The sequence below is a fragment of the Pinus tabuliformis genome, chromosome 7 (genome assembly GCF_031772625.1).
Source record: "Pinus tabuliformis cultivar Carrire ecotype Pingquan chromosome 7, CPIR1, whole genome shotgun sequence".
NCBI classification, from domain to species: Eukaryota; Viridiplantae; Streptophyta; class Pinopsida; order Pinales; family Pinaceae; genus Pinus; species Pinus tabuliformis.
In genome coordinates this window covers 464,796,601-464,822,927 of record NC_142293.1, presented here as the reverse complement: position 1 = coordinate 464,822,927, position 26,327 = coordinate 464,796,601, and positions in this window count along the sequence as shown.

Here is a 26,327-nt window from a genome sequence, read left to right as displayed (position 1 = left end):
TCAAACCACTAATTCCTATAAATAGCTACAATGGGTAAATTTGTTAATTTATAACTAAAATTAAAATTGATTTGATAATTTTAGTATATAATATAATATCCTTATTTATTATGATGGTCAAATATTAATTAAATAATCTGTAATTATTATTATTTAAATATAAATAAATGGTATTAAAATGTGTTGTTCTTAGAATTTAGTTATATTAGGTAAAAGCTCTTTAAAATATACTATTCTTTATTTATTAATGAATTATAATGGTCCATTCGAATAATATAAGTTTATTAATAAATCTATATTTACTAATTTTTATTTTATTTTTTTTTAATACCAATATTATTAAAAAATAGATAGAATACTTATTACATTATTATTATTCTTAGACATTATTAAATATAAATCTATTATATATTTATTAAATAAATTAATATACGAATGAATTCATATTATGTATAACCAATAAATTTATATTAAATTTATATTATATCTATTAAATTTATATTATATATAACAAATATATTAAAATTTAATATAAAATTATATTATTATAATCTAACAAGTATATTAAATTTAATATATATTAAATTTACAATATATATAACAAATAAATTTATATTTAGATCAATGATTTTAATTCATTAATTAATCATTCTACATTCAAAAAATATGTTATTCCAACTATTAAAGTTAATCATGTATTAGGTAAACCTAATATTACTTATAAGGTTTAAATTGGTTATATAGACAATAATTAAAGGGAATTTCAATCATAAAGACTAGATAAAAGCATAACCAATTAAAATAAGGCACACAAACAATCTAATCTAACCATAAAATATCAACTAGACTCACAAACGGGATAGGTTAATACCCTGAAATAACTTATTAATAAATCACCACTCCATAATACTAGGGCTAATCCGCTGAAAAAGAAACTTAAGGAAGGGGAAGACAGAGACCCTAAGACCAAACATAAGGGGAAGACAGAAAACCTAAGACCTAACACAAAGGGGAATGAGGAGGCTAGGAAGACAAGGCTGGGACCCAGCAACGGCTAATCTTCCAGCCATCATCCCTATTAAGATTGTTCGGCCTCTTCTCAATCTCCACGGCCTCTCTAAATTTGCGATGGTGAAACTGCGCAATCTTGGCAATGACTTGAGCCTCCTCTATACATACATGATGCATAGTCTTCCCCGCATGCTCAGCCAGGGCCGAGGACTTGGTCCTACCATGTCTTAAGTCAGCCGAATGTTCGTTGATCCGCTGATTGATAGAACGACCAGTCTCACCAATATAAGGGGTCCCACAAGAACAGGGAATGACATAGACACCCTTCATGCTCTTAGGGTCAATCGGGTCTTTTACAGACCTGAGGGAGCCACGGATAGTATTGAGGGGTCTAAAAGTTGCGGGTACATCATACTTCTTTAGAATCCTCGCAATCCTGTCCGTGGTCCCTTGGATGTAAGGAAGGTTCACACCCAAGACATGATCTTTAGGAACCCTTCGGGTTGAAGGCTCCTTCTTAGCCTTGAGGAAGGCTTTTTGACCGAGGTGCCTACTGTAACCATTCTTCTCAAAAACTTCTAGGAGGTGAGCCTTCTCCGTCTCCAGGCTCTCCTCATCCGAAATTCTCACAACACGAGTAGCAAGAGTGCTAAGAACCCCTAACTTCTGAGCAGGGAAATGATGCGACGAAGCATGCAGGTATTGCTCAGTATGCGTCTTCTTTCTAAACACCTGATGAGAAAAGGAACCATCCACCTTCTTAGAGATGAGAACATCCAAGAACGGAAGACAACCATTCTCTTCTTTTTCCATCGTGAATTTAATGGCGGCGGATTGGTTATTGAGGTGACAAAAGAAACGATCCAGCTCGTCAGGACCATGAGACCAGACAACACCAGTATCATCGACGAACCTTCTCCAAAGCTTTGGTAAGAGACGAGAGGAGGCCAAAGCCTTAGACTCAAACTCCTCCATGAAGAGATTAGCGACAACAGGGGACAAGGGGGAGCCCATCTTAACCCCACAAGTCTGCTTATAGAATTCTCCTTCGAAGCTGAAAAAGGTAGAGGTAATGCAAAGCTCAACCAACTTAGCCGTATCAGGGTCAGTCAGCTTATTAATAACCATCATGGCCTCATTGATAGGAATGCAAGTATAAAGAGAGACCACGTCGAAACTTACCAAAATGTCCTCGGGCTCAAGATTAATTCTCTTAAGATCCTCAATAAAAGAAGCTGAGTCTTTGACAAAGGACTCAGTCTGCCCAACCAAGGGTCTCAACTTAGCGGCGAGGAACTTGGCCAGGAGGTAAGTCGGACCACCGATGGTATTGACAATGGGTCTCAGGGGGACCCCATCCTTATGGATTTTGGGAAGACCATAAATCCTAGGAGTGATGGGGTTACCCTCAATAAGTTTCTGGGCAAGAGGAATCGTGGAATTGCACGACTTGATCGCAAGAGCGACCGCTCTAGAAACCTTCTTGAGGGGATTCTTCGAAAGCTTCTTATAACTCCCACTATTACAAAGATGGTCAAGCATTTTATCTCTGTAATCCTTTCTATCCATGATAACAGCAACCCCACCTTTATCAGCTTTTAAGACCACGACATCACGATTCTCGTTCAAGCTCTTAAGAGCTTCAAACTCAGCCTTGCTGATATTGCTACGGGGAGGCTTAGCCCTCCTTAGGGTAACGGCACAATCCTGCCTAATCGTGTCTTTAATCTTATCCGGAAGGTTCTTAATGCCATACTCTATATCGCAAATGATGTCTTCAATCGGGATTTTTCTAGGCGCTAGGGCAAAATTAAGACCTTTTCCTAAGAGATTAAAAACCGCAGGCGGAAAGGAAAAACTCGAAAGATTCACCACCTTATTGTCCTGAGGGAGGGAACTCAAATTTTTTACCGACGAACCCTTAATACCAGTCTTACAATTTATGTGATCAACCCCATCTAATACTTTAATATAACGACCACTATTATTATTACATACCTTAATAAAATTACCATTAGGATAATCAATATCATGGTTACTTTTATATAAGCCATCTCTATAATCACAATTGTTATAATTATTATTACCTACCTTAATAAAATCACCATTAAGATTATCAATAGCATTGTTACTATTATATAAACCATCTATATTATTATAATCACAATTGTTATTACTAGTATTAAGGTTATTATTAATACCTACCCTATTAAATTCACCATTCGGATTATCAAATTCATTGTTACTTTTATATAAAACATCTATACTACTATAATCACAATAGTTATTACTAGAATTAAGATTATTCAACTCGCTATTAGAATTAGCCTTAACACTAACGCCCCTGCCGTCTTCAATACACAAAACGTTACCCACGGTCTTAACATCTACCGACACGTTCTGCTGTAAATACGCACCTTGACTTAACGGCTCCAGCTCAACGACGTCCGGAACACTACGCACAACCGACAGGCCTGACCAACCCTCGCAAATCCGCTCACCTCCACGCAGATTTGAAACCGCTGAATTACTAATAGAGATGCCAGCCGAAACAACACTATCCGACTGCCGCGAACGGATTGGAGAGCTGACACATGAACCTGCTGCTTGGTTGAACAGACTACCGCAGACAGCTTCATCGCTCGAAACCTGGCCGCTACTCACAACATCGCTTCTACTCACTGAATCCGAACCAGAGGAAGGCGATCTAAGACCACCAGAAGCAGATCCGTTTAAAACCCAAGCCCTCAGGGAGGAGACCTGGTTAAGGGAGACCTGACTGCCAGAACCCCGATCATCGACAAGATCTGATCCCGGAACCGAACAGCGCGACAGTTTGTTAAACTTCGCGGACTGCCTCAGCTTCAGGAGCTCTTCCAATCTCAGGGACTTCAGTGCCGAACAGGCATCAATCCTGGACCAGAGATCAGCAGAAAAAATATTCGCCAGCTCCAAATGAGCTGCCAGAAGAAGCCTGGATCGATGATCAGATCCTTCCTAACTCTGCTAATTTCGGATCTGACCAACCCTAAGCTAGCCTTCAGAAAAACGATATGATTTTTAGGAACATTGAGATTATACTTAATCCGGGCAAAGTTAGGAATAACCGAGGAGTCTCTGCAACGCTTAAGAAATACCAGATCAGATTTCAATTTAGTGACCTGCGTGCGTGACCGCTCGAATAGATGAACCTTCTTAGCAGCGGCTTCTCCATGCAGGGAAATTATTAAGGAATTTAGACTTCTGTGATCCATAACATTGTTTAGATAATCTTTGGCAAAATCACATCACCAATCTTTTGTCGACGCGTTTCAAACCAACCAGTGTGGTTCATCGTCAGGACAAGTTGAAGAACCAATCCGGCTAAGCTGATTAAATAGAGTGTGCAGAGATTCCAACGACTATATTTCAATGGCTAATTTTGACCCAAGGATCCTAGTCAAACCACTAATTCCTATAAATAGCTACAATGGGTAAATTTGTTAATTTATAACTAAAATTAAAATTGATTCGATAATTTTAGTATATAATATAATATCCTTATTTATTATGATGGTCAAATATTAATTAAATAATCTGTAATTATTATTATTTAAATATAAATAAATGGTATTAAAATGTGTTGTTCTTAGAATTTAGTTATATTAGGTAAAAGCTCTTTAAAATATACTATTCTTTATTTATTAATGAATTATAATGGTCCATTCGAATAATATAAGTTTATTAATAAATCTATATTTACTAATTTTTTTTTTTTTTTTTTTTAATACCAATATTATTAAAAAATAGATAGAATACTTATTACATTATTATTATTCTTAGACATTATTAAATATAAATCTATTATATATTTATTAAATAAATTAATATACGAATGAATTCATATTATGTATAACCAATAAATTTATATTAAATTTATATTATATCTATTAAATTTATATTATATATAACAAATATATTAAAATTTAATATAAAATTATATTATTATAATCTAACAAGTATATTAAATTTAATATATATTAAATTTACAATATATATAACAAATAAATTTATATTTAGATCAATGATTTTAATTCATTAATTAATCATTCTACATTCAAAAAATATGTTATTCCAACTATTAAAGTTAATCATGTATTAGGTAAACCTAATATTACTTATAAGGTTTAAATTAGTTATATAGACAATAATTAAAGGGAATTTCAATCATAAAGACTAGATAAAAGCATAACCAATTAAAATAAGGCACACAAACAATCTAATCTAACCATAAAATATCAACTAGACTCACAAACGGGATAGGTTAATACCCTGAAATAACTTATTAATAAATCACCACTCCATAATACTAGGGCTAATCCGCTGAAAAAGAAACTTAAGGAAGGGGAAGACAGAAACCCTAAGACCAAATCGCTTGGATGTTCGCCCAATCTCTCTTGCAAGTGTCTTGGATGCACAATGAGAGTAAAAGGAGGGAGATTGGGCCTTCATAAGTTTCATTTGAAAAAAATTGATGCTCAAACCCACTTTCTAATGTTTCTCTTTGACACTTTATAAAACTGACTTTTTGGTTTCCTTTATCCTGAAATTGACTCATTTAGTGCTTTTGCTTGATTCTTTTTGCAGGTAGATCATCTGAGGGATCTTGGCAAGGGGACCAGGGTTACATGCTGTCCGCTGAAGTCTTTTGAAATTTCATCACTTTTTACAAAAATTTGAAAAATGACCTTGGCTTTAAAAACAGAGTTTTTAAATCCAAGATGAAAATTAACTGTACAAGATAAAAAACTTCGAAGAAATATCTTTACAATCATCCCTTTGGCTTGCGGAACATTTATTGACCTTCAGAAACATGACCTTGTGAACATACTTGACCAAAACCCTAGACCTAGGAAATTGTCCTCAAGACAAGACAAGACAAACTTGAAAGAACTTAATGACTGAAATGACCTGAGCCAGCAATGCCAAGAGGGGTATAAACACACTAGCTCCTCCATCAGGGTTATGGCATGCCTAATGGGATGCAAAAATTGACACTGATGAGACACCTACCTATGCAAATGCAAAGAGTTTTGATCGCTGATGGAGGGCTCAAGACCGACTCTAACAGGGTTCACCACGAGATGTAGATGTAATTCCTAAAATGCAATCTAAAGATGATAAGCAAACTTTTATCTCTTTTCAGCAATGAAAATCCTAGCTACAAGGGGAAAAGAAAGACACAATCTTTTCACAAAGAGCAAAGAGCACACTGTAAATGCACTTTCCTAAATCAAGCCAAACAGACTGTCAATATGCAAATGCACATGTGCATGTATTTGTTTTTCACTTTCTTAATATTGATGCCTAAAAAGAAAGTTTATGTACAAATCTGAATTTGCTTTCAAGTGACAAACACAAACAAGCTTCTTTTCGAAATCAAAAGGTAGAGATGATTACGACACTTTATGATTTTGAAATAAATACTCGTTTCGACACTAGAAAGTCACAAATTCAAACCAAAGGCAAAATTAAAAGCATAATCGACTGTCAACAGCAAATAAACTTTCTCCTATGATCAAAATCAACACTTGCGACAGATCTAAATCAAAGGACGACAATATGACTATTCTACTTTTGCAAGGGAAAACTGTAAATGACGTAACAAACACACAAAAACATCTACAGTCTTTTTGTACAAAGGAGGTGGAATTATGGCAAGGAAAAGGGGTTTTTAAACAGACACATACACTGATCACACGCTGCAAAAATCAGAGACAAAACTGGAAAGAATGAAGCAAAGAACCTCAGCTGCACAAGGCTAGGCTGATCAGCGCACCTGTAACACAGAGAAACTGGATTGCAGCACAGGTTGCCCTCTCGGGAACTGTGCTGAAATGCAGGAACTCTTCACAGTATTTGCACTGGGGCAGAAACGAGAATTCTATCCGGGTTCTGGGTCACGGTTTACAGTTTAGTCTTTGGTTTTTGGCCGAGTAAAAGCAATCAGTAATGCACAATCAGAGGGTAGATTTAAAGAAGGTCTAAGAGCTATCACAAAGGGCAATCAGATCATTTGTGAATCAGCTGTTCAAATCATAAACAGATCCAGTGAATGGATTGAAGCAGCAGATGTCTACTTTGCATTTGTTAATGTCAAATGCAGTTCGATTTGCTACTTCTAAGTTTATGAAACAAACAACAAGAGAAACACAAACAAACTAACTAGACAATCATCGCCAGCAGAGTCGCCATTTTGTTAACGGGAAAAGTGTCTATTCAGAACAACTCTATCCCACTAAGGTGTGACAGTTACCTTAGAAACAAACAGAGAAAACTACTTTTGTATTCTTCTTTATGAACTATAAACAAAGAGGAATAGGATGAACCAACCTGTGTCTTGCGCTAGTCCTTTGATCCAATCTCTCTCTTCTTTGATAGCTTCCAGCTACCTGCTTCCTTACTTTCCCAGCTTCACCAAGTTCCTGTAAGATCACAGAAGAAGAAAACTACACAAAGACATGGATTTATATTCATAAATAGCTTAGGATCAGATTTAAGCTAAACATACAAATGTAACAAGCATCGATGATACACAAGCATGTAGGAGAAACTCAAATAGTTTTATTGATATAACAAGAAGATCCAGGAGGAGTTACAATCGATGATTCCTGATCTAGCATCAACCTCCCAGCAACGAAGCCCCTCTTCACCTCCAACAAAGCATAAATCACCCAACACTCTGATATCTATCTCAAAACCAACAACAATTCTTTGCAATGTACAAAATTCTAGCCTCTGGATCTCTGGGATGAGGGATCCATATATAGATGTATGCAAGGAGGATGAGTCAGCTTATGATTTGACTAGTGTCTTCTCTCTGTCAGTTCTTGCTTCCACTTGGAGACTGAGAGCCTCTTACTCATCCTTGGTCGAATTCAGTGAGGCAAGTGTCATTGGGGAAGATTCTGGAAGCTTCCATTGTCTCTCCACCTCGTGGAATGACACTGCCATTTGTCATTTCCCGCTCAACGCACCCTGGTAGTGCATTTAGGTGCGTTGCAACGCACCTAGCTAGTGTATTTGGGTGCTATGCAACGCAGCTAGCCAGTGGAGCAGCTGAAATGATCCTGATTTGACTGATTCTGAGCAGTTTCTAGTGGAGAACTTCTGGGAGAAGTTGTAATTTGTTGACCTTGTTCCTTTAGGGGTCGGAACAACACTTTTAGGGACTTAGGATCCCTTGGTTTATGGACATTTCATGCTTAGAGCTGTAAGGCACAAAAATGTCTATAACAAGGGGGCAACTCTTATAGACATTTTTGGGCACTGCAACCCCAATCGAACATGTCCATAAAACAAGGACTCCTAAGTCCCTAAAAGTGTTGTTCCATCCCCTAAAAGAACAAGGTCAGCTGATTACATCATCTCCCAGAAGTTCTGCATGAAAAACTACTCAGAACTGGTCAAAGCTGGACCATCTCACCTGCTCCATGGTCAAAGTGCAATGCATCCCACCTAAATGCACACAGGAGGTGGGATGCATACTGGAAAGCCCTTCCATGGGGTGCGATGGGTGAGAGTGGACAAATGGCAAAGTCAATTTGCGAGGTGGATGATCATGGAATCTTCCAAAAACTTCTCCTGTGACACTTGCCTCTCTGCATTCGCCCAGGGATGAGTAAGAGATCATCAATCTCCAAGTGGAATCAAGAACTATCAGAGAGAGGACACTAATCAAATCTCAGAAGCTGACTCACCCCCCTACAATCATCTATATATGGATCCCTCATCCCAGAGATCCAGAGGCTGGAATTTTGTATCTTGTAAGGAAGTGCTGCTGGTTTCTAGGTGTAACATCATAGTGTTGGGTGATCTAAGCTTTTCATGAGGTGAAGAAGGGCTTTGTTGCTGAGAGGATGACGCTGGGTCAGAACAATTGGTTGTAATCCTCTTTTCTATTCTTGATATTAATAAAGCTATTCATTTTTTTCTCCATATTCTTGTATGATTGATGATATATGCATTTGTGTGGTCAATATATATCTTGTCCTATATTGTTTATGATAGTAGATCTCTGTTCTTGGATAGTGTTATGCTGCTTTGATTCCATAGGTGCTCTTTGAAGCTGGGTAGACGAGGAAGCGAGTGGCAAAGATCTATCAGAAGGGAGAGGAATCAAACAAGCAACCAAGCGCAAGACAGAGGTTGGTCTCCTTTGTTCCCCTCTTATCTACTTCTCATAAAGGAAAATGAAATAGTTTTAGTTTGTTTGTTTCTAAGATAGCTACCAGTCTTAGTGGGACTAGCAACTCTGCATAGACACTAGATTTCTCAATAACAATGTGTCTAATCTTCTCTGTGAGGCTTGGGTTGCTTCCCCTTAGCTTGGAGGGAGGTTATTCCTTCAATCTGCTCCTTATTTCCCTCTAATTCTTCCTTTTGCTAACAAGTCAATTTCTTAATTGTGATTAAAATTGCTTAGGGAGCTTGAGGCTTGTGGGCCATTTTTATCTTATAAAACCTCATCTCTTATGCGTTAACAACAAATTTCTAGCTATAATATGGTTAAGAGAAGAGGTGAAGAATATTGTATACCTGTACCTACCTGATGGTTGTTGGAGACGCATGCATACTGTTGTTGACTTGCTGATAGATCCATGCTTGTATGGAGGTGATAAGTTCCTCTTTTTTCTTTTGCATAGGTCTTTATAGCTTGATGATTCTTTGAATGATAAGGTTGATTTGTGCAAGTTTCTTTCCAGTGCCCAATCTACTGCTGGTGGAGTGAATGAGTGACGAAAGTGGTGTTAGGGGACCTATCTCAACCTTCCCTAAAGAAGAAATGACCTTTCGACCCCTTTCTCCAATCATATTGTCTCCTATAGCTTATTCTCGGTCATCCCATAGTGCTACAAGATCTTCCTGTAGTGCTATAGGATCCTCTGTAGAAATTACAGTCTTCCTGTAGCAATCATGTTTTATGCATATCTCTCAAATGGTAGATTGAATTGACCTAAATTTTTCTAAGTATGTTGACATCATCCTTATACACCTCCCCATTAGAAATCTCTGCCAATGGATGCACTAATCTCAAGAAAAATTAAAAATGGTTGTAGGTGATGGAGGTTGATTTCTTGAAAAGTATGCACTGGAATTTGCTGAAATTTCTTAAGCATGCTACCATCATCCATATGCATCTCCCCCTTAAACAAATTGGAAAATAGATGCACTTTTCTCAAGATATGACAAAACTAATTTTATGCTTTGTGTATTTTGGCTTCCTGAAGCAAAATAGAGCTTTCCTATAGCATTTTAGGGCAACAAGGAAAATGAATGGGAAAAGCTTGGGAATGATGAGTGGATGGTGGAAATAGATGAGAGTGATGGATTGGCATGGCCTTGGTCCTGTTGTAGCATCTGAAAAAAGGAAGAGAAAGTTTGAATTTGACTTCTTTTGACTAGGCTTGTGATCAACTTTTCTTTTGGTAGCTAACCTGTTTTGGTTGCTTGCAAAGGTTGGAGAGCACCTGCATTCATGAGATAGAGATACATGGAGCAATTCTTTTTTTAATTTAAAAAAAAAAAGAATTTTAGGCCTACTAGCTGCCTCAATGAGGTTTTCAACTAGTAGGCCTACCTAGGCGCCTGAAAGGAAGGTTTCACATAGGATCTTTTCTTTTCTTTTTCTCTTTTTTTCTTTTTTTCCAACCCATTGACCGCCTCATGGAGGTTTTCAATCAATGAGCCAATCTGAGGTGCCTCAAAGGAATTTTTCACCCAAGATTTTATTTTTTCTCTTATTTTTCATTTTTTTTATTTCTTTTCCTGTCCTACTCTACTTGAAAAAAGCAAGATCATTTTTAAGTGTAGAAATACTTCCAATGAAGCCATGTGCACATCAAGATGATAGATAAACTGATGTGTAGGCTTGAAATATATGCTTTGACATATACGTAAACGTAAGAGACCAAATGATTTGACTAAGATGAGATCAGTAATTTTTGAAGAATAGTGTGTTGATACAACTTAATGATTGTCTCGAACCATATTTCAATATATTTGTGATGCCCCTGGTCCACTTGAAAATTTGGATCTCCTTTTGTCTCCTCTTCTATCATGACATTCAAATATTCCTCCTTTTGTTGATTTTTCTCTTGAACACATGGAGAATTTGATTGTAAACATGATGTAACTTTCTCAATCTTTGATTCTGATGTCTTCTCTCCATCAATTGTAGCCCATGATTCTTTTGTCTTCTCATTTGAATCTTCTTTTTCTGCATGTTGTCCTTCAATGGCATCAAGAGAATATTTTTTTTGCAATACTCTTCCCGAGCTAAGATGAATACCATTGAGATGAAGAGGGGATGTTAGGAAGTGTTGTACCTCAGTATTGTAAGTGGGTTGAGCTACTTCCTTGTGTGGGTTTTGAAATGGTGGTATAGGTAGTTGAGTGGGAGTGGATATTTGAGATGGATGTGGTTGGGGTTGTGGTTGTGGTGGAGGTGGATGGTAGGGATAACATGGAGTTGGCTATGGAGGATATTGAGGAAAATACCGAGGGTATTGTGGATTTATCCCATAAGTTCCTTTCCAACCTTGTTGCCAAGATTGGTTTTGGGGTTGAGATGACCAAGTTTTCCAAGAAAAGGGCGTGTTCCAATTAATTTGATATGGATGTGCATAAGCTGGAAATTGTGAATTAGGCTCTTGCATCATACTAGGTTAAATATGCTTCCATGTTCCTCTTGGAGCTATATAACATAGCGAATTTGGTGATTGACTTGCTCCATTGTCCTCTTGGTAAAATTCCTTCAACCTTGGAAATCATGAGAAATATTTAACAACATGTGGTTTTGCATGGGCAACACAAATATCAACATCTTATTTTTCGTCATCTTTCATTCTTAACATTTTTACTTGTTTTCTTAGATTGCTAAGAATTTTTGTTTTAATGTCATCAAACAAATTTCCAGGTTTAGCTCGACTTGTCGATCTTAATGCTGATTTACTTACTCTTTCCCTTCCTCTTGTTATGTGTTTGCATGTTTCACAAATTTCTTTAAATGATAACTGATATACATCACCTTTACTCATGAGATCAAGGAGATCAATCCACTCATCCCTAATTGTTTTAAGTAAGAGGTTTTTTAGTGTGTTAGATCCTAAATGAATTAATTTTTCCCTCTTAACATTATACATGAACCTCTCTATTATACCCTTAAGGCTCTGATCTTCTTTTTTATTCATTCCATAGATTTCTTCTTTAAGATCATGATCTTTACTTTTTTCTAGAAATATCTTTTGCATATCATTCCACGATCTTATTGAATTAGTCCCTAAACTCATGACCTATTTAAGAGCTCTATCCTTCAATTTTCCCAGAAGCAACCTCAATTTTTGAGTGTTTAATAAGTAACCATAAGATCTGCAAAAAAGTTCAAATTCAAAGAGAAAGGTTTCTGGATCCTTTGACATCATACCATGGAAGTTGGGAAGAAAATATGGAGGGACGTTCTTCATATGCACATTGACATCATTATCTTGAATGGGAAATTCAAGAGGATCTTCCTCATTGTCATCATCTCCATCCATTTCTTCTATCTTATCTGCCACCTCTTCTTCTTCTACCTGCAAATGTGGATGGTGATGTGGATCTTACTGTAGCATGTGATCAAAAGGGGGGGTTGGTGTTGGAGAAGTATTTTTAATTTTTTTTGAATAAGAATGCTAATGCAATGCAATTTTCTATTTTTGAAATGAAATATGTCGAATGCACATATTTTTTTTTTTGCATAAAGTAAAATAAATGAATCAACTAGGGAAGAAAACAATGCATATTTTGACACCTCCCTCGCAATGGCACCAAAAAGTGACGAGCCTCAGTATTGTAACAAGAACACTACAACTCCCAAGGCTACCAACTTTAATTATCAACTCAGGGTGTAGGTTTTAACCTTGTACAGAAATTACATACATACAAATTCTAAAACATAGAAAATAAACAATGCGAGATCATAACACATAAAACACATATACACAAAGATTTTCCCTTGGATCCCAAAACCGAGATTACCAGCTTGATTTTTCATTATATTCATTTCAATGTTACAATAAATATTTATACATGCCTAAGCATCCAATACCATGCATCGAAAACCATCGCATCCAAAACCATGTACCGAAAACCATAGGTAGGTTTGCCCAACCTAATATAGGGTCCAAAACAATTTTTCCCGGGGCGTTGTCCTAGACCCTGTAGAGGGGCGCTACCAGCCCCCCTTAAACCCCCTGGACAGGGGGGGCTGCCACCCCCCCTATGAACCCCCCGCTGCGAAATCAGCACAACGAAGGGGGGGCTCCCTTCCCCTCTAACCCCCCGGTTCACTACGTAGGTTAGTCGTGGAAAGAATATAACACAACCCAACATTCTCCCACTTGTTGTTTTCTTTCCATAGGGGGCCACAAGAGAGGTTAGTAATTTTTCCAGCCCTAAAATGCCCATTATTTCTCTACAGCAGAAAAAAATTCTCAGAGGTCACAGATTTTGTCAATGCATTTGCAGTATTCTTCAAAGTGTCCACCTTTACCAGCAACACCTTTTTTTCTTCTATCATATCCCTCACAAAGTGATACTAAAGATCAATATGCTTTGTATTTGAATGGTAAGTAGATTTCTTTGCCAAGAAAATTGCACTTTGGCTGTCAGAGTATATCCTTATAGCTCCATGTACTAACCCCATACTTGAACACAATCTCTGCAACCAAACTGCTTCCTTGCATGCATGAGTGGCTGCCATGTATTCTGCCTCTATAGTTGATAGTGCCACTATAGATTGTTTCTTACTCATCCAACTGACTGCACCTCAAAATAGGTTAAACACATACCCACTTGTATATATTCTCTGATCCAAATCTCCAGCCCAGTCTGCATCAACAAAACCATGGATATCAAAAACTCTATGCCACGCAAATACCTGAAAACCCCCGCTTCACTGCTATCCAATGCTCCTTCCTCGGTTTTGACATAAACTTGCTCAATACTTCCACTGCATGTGCAATGTCTAGTCTAGTAAAGACCATTGCATACATCAGGCTACCGATTGCACTTGCATATGGGACATGGGACATATCCTCTTCCTCTTCTTGTGTCTTGGGGCATTGTTCAGCAGATAACTTTACACCTACAGGAATAGGAACCTTCACTGATTTGCTATCCTACATATTAAACCTCTGTAGTATTGTCTTGACATACTTCCTTTGGTTTAACTAGAGCTTCCTCTTTGCCTGATCTCCTTTAATTTCCATGCCCAAAATATAGTTTGCAGCACCAATATCTTTCATGTCGAATTTGGAGGACAATTGGGTCTTCAAATCCTGGATAATTTCTTTGTCATTTCCAACCAGCAACATATCATCCACGTACAAGACCAGATAAATAACACGGTCACCAATTAATTTAAAATACACACAATGATCTTCTTTCTTTCTGGTGAAGCCAAGTCCCCGTATAAATATATCAAGTTTCTGATACCACATCCTCGGTGACTATTTTAACCCATTCAAAGACTTCTTTAACTTTCATACCAGTTCTTTCTTACCCTTCACCACAAAGCCTTCAGGTTGCTTCATGTAGATCTCCTCTTCCAGATCCCCATGAAGAAATGTTGTCTTCACATCCATCTGTTCTACCTCAAAATCAAAAGCAGCAGCAACAAATAAAAGTAACCTAATAGAAGCTAGCTTGGAAACATGAGAAAAAATATCACCAAAATCAATTCCCGACACCTGGGAATAACCTATTGCTACCAACCGATCTTTATATTTCTCCAACCTTCCTTCTGCATTTGTCTTCTTCTTGAACACCCATTTGCTGCCAATGGGTTTCCTTCCAGCCGGCAATTCCACCAGATCCCAAGCCTCATTTTTGTCCAAAGATGCCATTTCATCAACCATGGCCTCTTTCTAGAGTTTTCCATCCTCTGAATCTACTACTTCCTTCACAGTTTTGGGATCATCATTAGTAATAGATAAAGAAAAATTTGAACAGAAAGAAGATGGACTATACCTTTCTGGCTGCCTTCTTTCTCGAACTGATCTTCTTACACCTGGAGTTTGTGGCTCTTCATCTTCTGATTCCTCCCCTGCTATAGAGTCATATTCTTCCTCCTTTAGCTCAAACTCTATCTTCTCAGGTTCCTTTGGTTGAAATTCATGTTTAATAACATCTTTCACCTCTCTAAACACCACATATCGGCTGTACACAACCTTCCTTGTTACCGGGTTCCAATGCTTATAACCCTTTAAACCATCCTTATACCCAATAAAGATGCACTTTTCAGATTTACTATCCAACTTGGTTCATTTATCCTTTGGAACATGTACATATGCATCACATCCAAATACACTCAGTTGTGAAAGAGAGGGTTTCTTACCAGTCCATACCTCTTTTGGAGTCTTATCCTCCAATGTTGATGAAGGTGATTTGTTGACCAGATAACATGCTATCTCCACTACCTCTACCCAAAGTTCCTTTCCTAACCTGGCACCACTGTGCATGCTTCTTGCCCTTTCCATCAATGTCTTGTTCATTCTTTCTGCAACTCAGTTTTGCTGAGGTGTATATGGAGTAGTCTTCTGCCATGCTATACCACACTTACAGAATTCTTCAAATTCCTTACTGTAAAACTCTCCACTGTTATCTGTCCTCAGCACCTTTATCTTCTTCTCTATCTAGTATTCCACCAGAGCCTTAAATTCTTTAGACCTGTCAAAGACTTTAGATTTCTTCTTAAGGAAACTTATCCATGTATTCCTTGAGAAGTCATCTATAAATGATACATAGTACACAGACTTACCCAGTGATGGAACCTTCACAAGTCCAAACACATCACTCTGCACAAATTCTAATATCTGTTTCGGCCTCTTACCACCAGAGGGGAATCTCACCTGATTCTACTTCCCATATACACAATTTTCATAGAAATCAAAATCCAGAGAGCTATTACTCATACCTTCTACCATACCTTTACCATGAAGTATCCAAAGGCCCTTCTCTCGAATATCTCCAAGCCCTTGATGCCACAACATGGTCTTCTCTCTAGAGACCACTAGATTTTTTGCTCCACTTTGAGGAACCACAGAACTGTTGCACCCATCAACAACAGTGCTAACTTGCAGCTTGTACAGAGTTCTAGTCCGAACTCCCCGTATCAATACCAGTGCTCCTCGAACCATCTTGTAGGTATCCTTCTCGAACACTGTTTTTACACCTGCATCATCCATCTTGCTTATAGAAATAAGATTTCTAGCTAATGTAGGAATATGCAGAACACCCGGAAGTGTTCTAACCCTTCCACCTTGCAACTTCAACTTTAATTTCCTCTGCTCAATGATTCTAGCCTTCCTATCATCCCCCAAGAAGGCATCACCACAATCATATTTCTCATCCTCTTATAACCAATCTCTATGGGGAGTGAAGTGAAAGGATGCACCTGAGTCAATCAACCATGCCTCATGATTTACATGTGTACTTGAAGAAGAAAAGTACACATCCCCACCTTCATCTGAGGTGGTTTTCACCTCTGTAGAAGGAGCGTCATCAGATCCCTTTCCTTTATCAGGAGCTTTAGATTTACAGTGCCTTTTGTAGTGCCTTCCTTTCCACACTTCCAGCACACCACCTTTACAGGTTTTCCTGGAGATTTAGATCTCCCTCTAGATTTAGATCTCCCACTCGATGACTTATTTTTGTTTCTATTCCGGGACTATCCTTGTATAGACAAGGCATCACCATTTTGGCTCTCCATATTTTTCCGTCTCATCTCCTCCGTTAGCAAGGATGAAACTATTTCATCAAATTCCAAGATAGTTGCATTGCTACCTATTGCAATAACCAGACTATCCCACGAATCTGGTAGAGAACACAACAAACTGATGCACTTATCTTCATCTGAAATTTTAATATCAACAGATGCTAACTGACTTACCACAGTAATAAATGCGTTCAGATGTTGTGTCACTGAGTCTCCATCTTTCATCCTCAGGTTATACAACTTTTTCCACAGGAACGACTTATTCAGCAGAGACTTAGATTGGTACAAAGTCCCTAACTTGTCCCACAAGCCTTCGTCATAGCCTCCCCTGATACATTTAGCAATACTGAATATGAGACACACAATCGTATTGTGCTCTTTGCCTTCCAATCCAATTTCTTCCATTCTTCATCAGACACTCCCGTTGGTGTAGTACCCGGATCTACTGTGATCCTCTAATCTTTATCCACCGACAGATCCTCCATCTTGAGTTTCCACAACTCAAAACTCTGACCATTAAATTTCTCGATCTCTATCTTTCCATTGCTCGCCATCTTTTTTCACCACCAGAATCGATCTCATAGATCTCCCACTGAACAGGGTCTACCACAGGCCCGAGCGAAACCCCTTAGCAACAAAGGCGTCCCCTTGAAGCAAAAATAGCTCTGATACAAAATGTAGGTTTTAACCCCGTATAGAAATTACCTGCATACAAATTCTACAACACAAAAAATAAACTATGTGATATCATAACACATAAAACACATATACACAAAGATTTTCCCCTAGATCCCAAAGCCGGGACTACCAGCTTGATTTTTCATTATATTCCTTTCAATGTTATAATACATATTTATACATGCCGAAGCATCCAATACCATGGACCGAAAACCATAAGTAGGTTCACCCAACCTAATAGGTTAGTTGTGGAAAGAATATAACACAATCCAACATGGGGTTCATAAAAAATTAAGAGGTATAGACACTATATTTGCATCATCCAATGTGTCCTTCCTTTGCTGTCATGTTGTAATGGAGTGAATGTAATCAAATTCTAAACTAGTTGCAAAAACGAAATGCTCAAAATGGAAACCTTACATTAGGGGAATTTTGAGGTCTAAAATGGACCTCCTAGGGAAATTATACAATAATAGTGGAAATAATAAAATAAGATTAGATTACATCATCTAATTTTAGAGGGAAAAAAGAAAAAACTATTTTTTCAACTCGTATTTTCAACTTATCTCCCTATGGGTTTTACTCAAATTTCAAGAACAAACATTTGTTGGATGCAGAATTTTATTCCTAATGGAAGGAGTACCAATGTTGCATACTTTTGATGGACCCTGCTACACACAAAATTAGAAATACAAGAAAAAAGTTATTGCAATCACGTTTTTTCATGTATTTCTCATTTTTCATGTAGCAGGGTCCATCAAAAGTATGCAACATGGGTACTCTTTGGATGAGGAATTATATTTTTCATCCAAAGAGTAATCCCACTCGAAATTTGAGTAAAACCTTAGGGAGATAAGTTGACGAGTTGAAAAAATAGTTTTATTATTTTATTATTTTTTAGTATTTTTACATTTTAACTTGAAGAATGGTGAATCATTCCCCATGGTTGACATCATCATCTTGAATCTTATCGGTTCTTATAAAGTTTATTTTGGTTGTACATTTTTCTTAGGCGGCCCATTTTAGACCTTAAAATTTCGTTAATGACCTATTGCTGGAAGGAAAATGCAAGGAAAGAAAACCTATTCTAATTGCATAAAGAAAATATCATGAACAAAATATAAATCATTAGATTTTAAAGACTTTACATCCATTGACAGAGTTCATTAGATGTGGCAATCAAGAAAATCAACATTTTATTGTCCATTTCATAATTTCTTCCACTAACCCAAATTGTTGAGATGTTTAGCAGGGGTAAAAAGGTAAGTCCTGAGTGGTGTTTATTCCTCCTCAATCATTGATTTAGAGACCGGGGTTTATGATTCAACTGTAAGGGACACAAACCAAACTTTTTGAGCAAATCTAGGCAAGTATATACATGCAAGAAGAATCCTACAGGAAGTTACAAGTGATGCTATAGGAAGATATAGTTCGTTGAATGAACAAGTAAATCAACTCAATTGGATGGGATAACTTCTTTTATTGAATAAGATGTCTTAGGCCTCCATTCTAAGTGGAATCATTCAAAATTTCCCCTATTAACACATGCTAAAAAATAGCAGAAAATTACTAGTCTAAAATCCAGAAATTCGAGAACTAGTGAGCTAGTTAATCTATCAAATTCCTAACTTAATCAAGTCAAAAATTCAATGGGGTAAATGCAAGTGGAATCAACTCAATTGAATCTCATTAGAATGATCTAAAAATTAGCATAACTTTACTATTATTTGCCACAAGGGACTTCCGGAAATTTAGATTTTTGAATAAGAAAACTAATCCAACTAGCTCAATGATTACTATGACCTTCCAAAGTTGTTCCAAGGATGAAATAATGCTTTTAATCTTGCAAAATAATTTACTTCAACTATTGAACCGAATCCTACAACAAGAAATATTCAATATTAAATGAAGAAATAGGAAAAAAAAGAACAAGAGATGTATGTGAATAAGAAGTAAAAAGAAGAAAAGTAAATTATACAAAAGGGCTCTGAGGCTCCTAGGATTACCAATCCCAAGGAAAATAAGAGCCCTATGAATAAGACCAAGATTTAGAAGTTGAACATGGCACCAAACTTCCTTATTTCTATCAATATAATTACATCCCTACAACAAATGAAAGTGGAGCTACAAAAATACAAGTGTTCTCCACAAGAAGACTAAGAAAATCAACCCCTAGAGGTAAATTCAACGTGGTACTTATAAAAAATGATTAGGAAGAATTCCCCATGCATGGATGAAGCTTTCCCCTCCAAAATCCCTCAAATCGTGGATCTTGTTCCAAACACTAGGACTCTGTATTAAATGATAGGGAACACATTCTTAGATTTTCTCAATCATTGGAGCTCCAGAATTTGTGTATGATTTCTTGATATCTTGTTGATTTATTATTCAATATTGATCCTCCTGTAGTAGGGAGCAAGTCCTTAAGTTTTCTCCTCCTCCAAATCTTCATAATCTACCCAATATTCTCACAATATTCCACAAAAATAAATAAAATTAGGCACAAATATAAAATTATCCATAAACCTTCCTAATTAACAGATTAAAGTTAAAAATACATTATTTAAATAAAAAAGAGATGTTTAATGTGCTAAAGGATGGTCAGATGGGCCTTAATTTATTTCTAATTTTGAGGCGCATCAATTATCATGTGGATAAATTAATTAATGGGATTAACTTAGGGAAAGTGGTTCATTACGTTATTTCATAAGATGATAGTTGGTTTTAATGTGTAAAATCCCATATTATATGGCATATTTTGATCCACCTAATTCTTATGTGGCTAGGTGATAACTTTTGATGTGATAATAGTGTGCACATGTTTTATATTCTCATATTATAATGTTTGGTAATGTAATTATGACAAGACATGCATATTAATAAAAATATAATGGCTATGATTGGAAATGGCAATGGAGAGGGGGGTAAAACTCCATGGAATCGTAAAAATAGCCACATGTGATTTAAATAATCATTAAAAGTGCACATGCAAAATAACCAAGGTCCACTAAGTGGCTTGGGGAAGTGCCTATTGGTATAAGAAAACATGCATATAAAAGAGGTATGTTGGCACTTTGACTGTGGGGATTAAAGGTGATTCCTATCCATGAATTCTGGTAAATGACCATGAAAGCATGGATATTGTTGAGGAATGAGAGCTTGTAAGGGTAATGTTACCCATGACTTTGTGGGTGATATCCCTAGGAGAATTTTCTTCTCCATGATGAGCCTCAGATTATAGGCGACAACCCCTTGATGCCTCCTACTATCTTGTTGTGCCATTTCTCTGCCACCTGAGCTAGCTATGTGGTCCCTAACCCACCTATATTGATCGTATATTTGAAGGTGGGCATCCCAAATGTAAATGTATGTCTTGTCATTTGGTAATTGAGTACTGGGTTTACTTATCATGGATACTTCTGGGTATGGATTGATGGGGGGATTTGGCGGAATGTGTGGGCTTAGTTTGTGCTCTTGTCCCCTTTATCTATTTTGGTTGTTACCCTTGGATCTTAGTCTCGTGGGATCTCCTTTATTGATAATTTATTGACAAAAACAGACAATACTCCCAGATCTTCACGGATGCTCAGATATTACTAGCGATCCACTTTTGGGATGATGATGATATGCATGGTACGTTATTCCCAATAGGCCCCCATAAGAGCCCCACAATCTTGACAGGTGTCCCAAGACTTGTACGATGTCATGGCAACATTCATTCCACCAATTGGACCCTTGCAGAGGATCTGTGATTAATATGGAGACCCATGGGTTCATCTATGTGCCCTCATACCCACTCGGAGCACCACAGATCTACTACTTGGAGAACAAGGGGCCACCCCCTAGTCCATCATATTGCGAGGAATTTATTCTTCAATATAGAACTTCACGATATTATTGAGCCTTTGGAGGACCCTATGACATGCACATATTATTATTTGGCCCCTTGTGAGGCTTATTTTTACACTTATGAGCTAGTTTGGTGGGCTTGTCACCAATAGGGGTTTTATTTGCACATTATTTTATCATTAGGGGATAATGTAGGCCCATAGGCTAATTCTAACTCGTTAGGATGCTATATATTAATGTTAGATACACTCATTTGTATCATCACTTGACTTGGGATCTCTCTAATCATAAAGGATTTCACATTTTTCCTTGCTGGATATTTTTTGGAGATGGATGAATTTTGATGTATGGATTTGGGTTATTTCTCTTGTCTTGGAGCTTTATTGAGAAAAACAAAATGCTGGTTGGATATACTCTATAACGTTGTACGTAAATTTAATGTTATTATTCTTGTTTATGCATACTACTAAAATTAGAGCTTGTTGTTGCATTATTGAAATGTGGAATTGAGCATGTTTTATCTAATTTAATGTATGGACCAACATTATATGAATCTAATGTCCTAGAGATTTATTTATCTTGAGAATATTCCATCATTTTCTTTGATGTATAAATGCTTGAAGGTCATTTTTCTTTTCTTTCTCTCAACATTTGATGAAGTTGACATTTTGAGCCTCCTCGATCAAGAAACCAAGTTCTTACTCATCATTATCCTTAAATCCATATCCCCAAGTGAACTAGGCATTGATTCCTCAAAAAGGGTGATCATTTTAACCTTCTTTTTACCATTTTCCCTCTTTTCCCTAGGTCTAGCTCCATTAGGTCACATAGGGCATCAATTTCCTAGAAGTTGACCCAAGGAATTTTTTTATCTCCTATAGGTTACTACGTTGGTGGGTCCCCTCCCTCTCCTCTAAATTTGAGGAAATTCTAATGGTGGAACATCTAGGAATCCCAAGCCCTAGTTCTAGGATTGAATTGTGCCTAACATCCCGAAGGCTAGACCTCAATAGGATCAATTTAACCTTTTGAGGTAAATATTCTTGTTTTTTCATCTCCCCTAACATTAGCAAGGGTAGGAACATCATTGGTTGCTACATTCCATCCCCAAACCTGGGTTGGGTCCACTTGGATTCCCCATGTTGTCCTAATTCTCAATAAAGATAATTTGTCAAGGACCATTTAGGAATCAAAGTTTTTGAAGGAATATAGGGATTAAGAAACTTGTTTATAAGCATATCCTTTCTCCCTCAGCCCTCTAATCTTCACCCCTGATCTTTTATGGACCAAGTCCCTTGCTTAAAGAGAAAGCAAGCTCCATTATTTACTCCATCCTTGGGGAAGGGTTTTCATGGTCTCTTCTCACCTATCCATTAACATATACTTTACAAGTGATCCCTGCACTACTAGGGCTCCTCCCATCGGTGAAATTCCATAAAGAACAGGGAGACTTACCTCTGGTGACAGTGGGATAAGCCTCCACCATTCCCCTTAACCTAGAATTTTCTCTCTTAGGAACCTGTTTATTTCCTCTACAGGTTTGACTGGTAACATTTCTAGCGCCGTTGCTAGGGAAGAAGAAGGTCTTCCTCCCTAGTGAAATTAAGGAATTGATGCATTAATGACATTCTCTTTATTCCTATGGTGACTCCACTCATTGTCAAAAACCCTAGTATTCTTTAACGAGACAAATTTCCTCCTTTAAATAGGGTTGCTACAAGAAGGAACCACAAATCGTCACCTGTTGGCACCGCTTTCCTCCCTAAATTTGAAAAAGCTACTGAATCCACTCCAAAAATGACAAACACTTCTGGAACTAGCAACAACAAGATGACCAAAAATCAAAGACATTTGGTTAGTGTATTTTCTCCTTTGAAGCTCAGTAATTATCCCAAGCCATTACCTAAAAAATACATCTGATGGTTTCCCAGGTTCAACGGAGATGCCACCATGAGTGCCCGTGACTTTGATGAAGAATTTTATTGGAAATTGTCTCGTAGGTTGATCTTCGATGAAGATAGAATCGTGATTCAATTCGCCTGATCACTTGGGGGACAAGATAGATAATGGTACCCCATTCTTCTTCATGGCTTCATTTCTGATTCTGATGAGTCTGAAGACCTATTCATGAAAAGGTGGTCTTGCAATACCCAGGGAACCTTCAACTTCGAGAAGTTTTATTAGATATCCAACGGAATGGAAGACCTTTAGGAATTCATTCAAAAGTTTGATAGGATTGCATGAGATATCCCTGATCACCTAAAGCCTTTAGATGCCAACATCCTTGATAAGTTTGTCAGAGCTATTGGGGGCCAACTAACCTATGCCTTAAGAGATACGAAACCTTCCACATTGGCTGAAGCTAAAGAAATGGCAATTCAAGTTGAGGAGAACCTTTGTATCTCAAAAATGAATGTCGATGACCTCCCTAAAGCCAAAATTGAGACTAAGAAGGAGAAGTCCAAAGATCAACATGAAGAAACCCTTTAAGCTATCTCTTAGTTGGCACATAGTAAGAGATATGTATTTAACTTATATAATTATTTTTGATGCAATGTTTCATTTCCTTAGTGAATGTTATTATGAATTTTAATTAATCTATTCATGTAGAATATTATTGTGCATATGTAGTGCATTTAACATGCACTAGTTATGCATTACATTATGCTAGAATTCCTATAAGAAAAGAGAAAAAAATTCTTACAAGTTTCCAGGTGTTTATGACATGGAATTGATCCTTTGGTAGGAGGTTGGAATATGCCAATAGTGGGCTAGGGGATGTCACACCAAGTGTATTTGCAAAAGTTTTATAAATTTATGGATTGGAGTGTTTATCCCCAACCTCTATTGATGTGTAATGAAAGAGCATTGAAACACCTCTTGAAAAAAGAAAAACAAGCTTCTATAAGATAGATGTGGCCATGAGGATATAGTTTCCTCGAATGCATTGATTTTATCTGATTTTCTAGGGATTGTGAGCAATTTTAGGATTAGATCAAATCATTTAAATGATATTTTCTTAATTGTGGTTATTTTTATAAATGTAGTATGCGAGCATGTTGAAGAGTGACCATGAGAATGAATATATGTCCAACCATGGTGCCATGTAATGGATCATTTAATTGTGAATTTGTGTTATTAAGCATTCTGAAATATGTATGCATTTTTGTTATATATTTGTATGTGTGTTTGTTATATACAAATTGTGTTTGCATGACCTCATTAGTGTGTTTTTCGAGAGCAGGAGAACTATATATTTGCATGTAGATACCTCTGAGTCAGCATGAGTTAGTGTGTTGATGCTGCATGTAGAATGTGTGAGCCCTGTGCGTTTGGAGTCAAAATGGGGCCACAGTCATGATGCAAGTGGAAATATCACCAAAGCTCCGAGTTAATAGATGTTACAGGGATGCTAGTATGACCCATGGTGGCCGTAGTAACATGACTAGTCTATAAATGATGACGTGCAATATTGAAGGGTATGGATGAATTATATTGAAGATGTTAGACATATTCAAATTGTGGAACCACGCAGAAGAGGAGTCACATTAGCAGGGAACCATGAGCCTTGAGGATGATTCTCTTGCGGTGAATTAGTCTGAACCCAAAATATGCCAGGGAAAGTGCAACTAGCCCAATGTTTGGTATCTAAACCTTTTCAAGTTCGAAATGGAGTTATTATGTGGAGATTAACTGACCAAGCCAAACTTAGTTATGTGCATTGGTTGGTTTAATGGAGGATGTTGGAAGCAATTTTTTGGGGATAAGAAAAGAACCATAACCCATAGGTCTAGGATCGAAACTTGAAAATTATATATGTCAAGAATCACTTTCATCAAGTGGTATTAGAGCACAAAAGATTCCTGCAAGTAGTGTCGAGAAGAAGTAGTAGAAGAAGGTACAAGTTGATTGAAGATTTGGTAAGAGATTTATTTTATTTGTGCAAGTGACAATAGAGAAAGGTGAGAATATTTGCAATAGCCTAGGGTATGGAGTGCTCATAGGGTCGTAGAGAAGAGATTGTGATGAGGCCAAAATCTGAAACTCAAGAGAAAGTTTGGTGAGGTATCATTTAGCAAGAAGTGAGACTTGTTACAGAAGAGGATTTTTTCCACTCATGAGTTAAAGTTGTTATGAAAATACCATATGAATATAACTAGGAGGTCATAAATTTTTGTATCTTGGAAGGCTGATGTAGGAGCATCAACCCACCTCTAGAAAATCAACAAAAAAACAAGCTTCTAGAAGGAAGATGTTGCCATGAGGATAATGTTTCCTCGAATGCATTGATTTTATCCTAGTTTCTAGGGATCGTGAGCATTTTTAGGATTATAATATTGGATCCTTTTGGTGATTCTATCCTTATTGTGGTTATTCTTATAAATTTAGGCTATAGGAATTTTAAGGGTGACCATCATAATGAAGATCTAGCAAACAATGATGCCATGTAATGGATCATTTAATTATGAATCCATGTTACTAAGAATTTTGAAATTTTTGTGTTTTCTTTTTCTATCTCTGCATGTGTGTTTATTATATACAAATTATTTGCATGACCTGGTCAGTGTGTTTATTGAGAGAAGGAGAACTATATATCTGCACGTAGAGACATCTGATTTGGTGTGAGACAACGTGAGTCATCATGCTGAGGTTGCATGTAGCAGGTATGAGCCGCTACATGTTTGAAGTTAAAAGGGGGTCGTAGACATGGTGTAGGTGGAAATATCACCATAGCCATGAGTTAATAGATGTAAGAGGGATGCTAGTATCATCCATGGTGGACGTAGTGACATGAATAGTCCATGAATGATGGAATACAAGCTCAGAGGTAAGCATTGGATTATATAAAAGATGGTAGGATCATTCAAATGGTGGAACCATGTAAAAGAAGAGCCTTGTTGGTAGGGACCCTTGAGCCTTGTGGACATGTATCTTGTAGTTAATTATTATGGACCCCAAATGGGCCAAACAAAGTGGAGCTAGCCTAACGTTT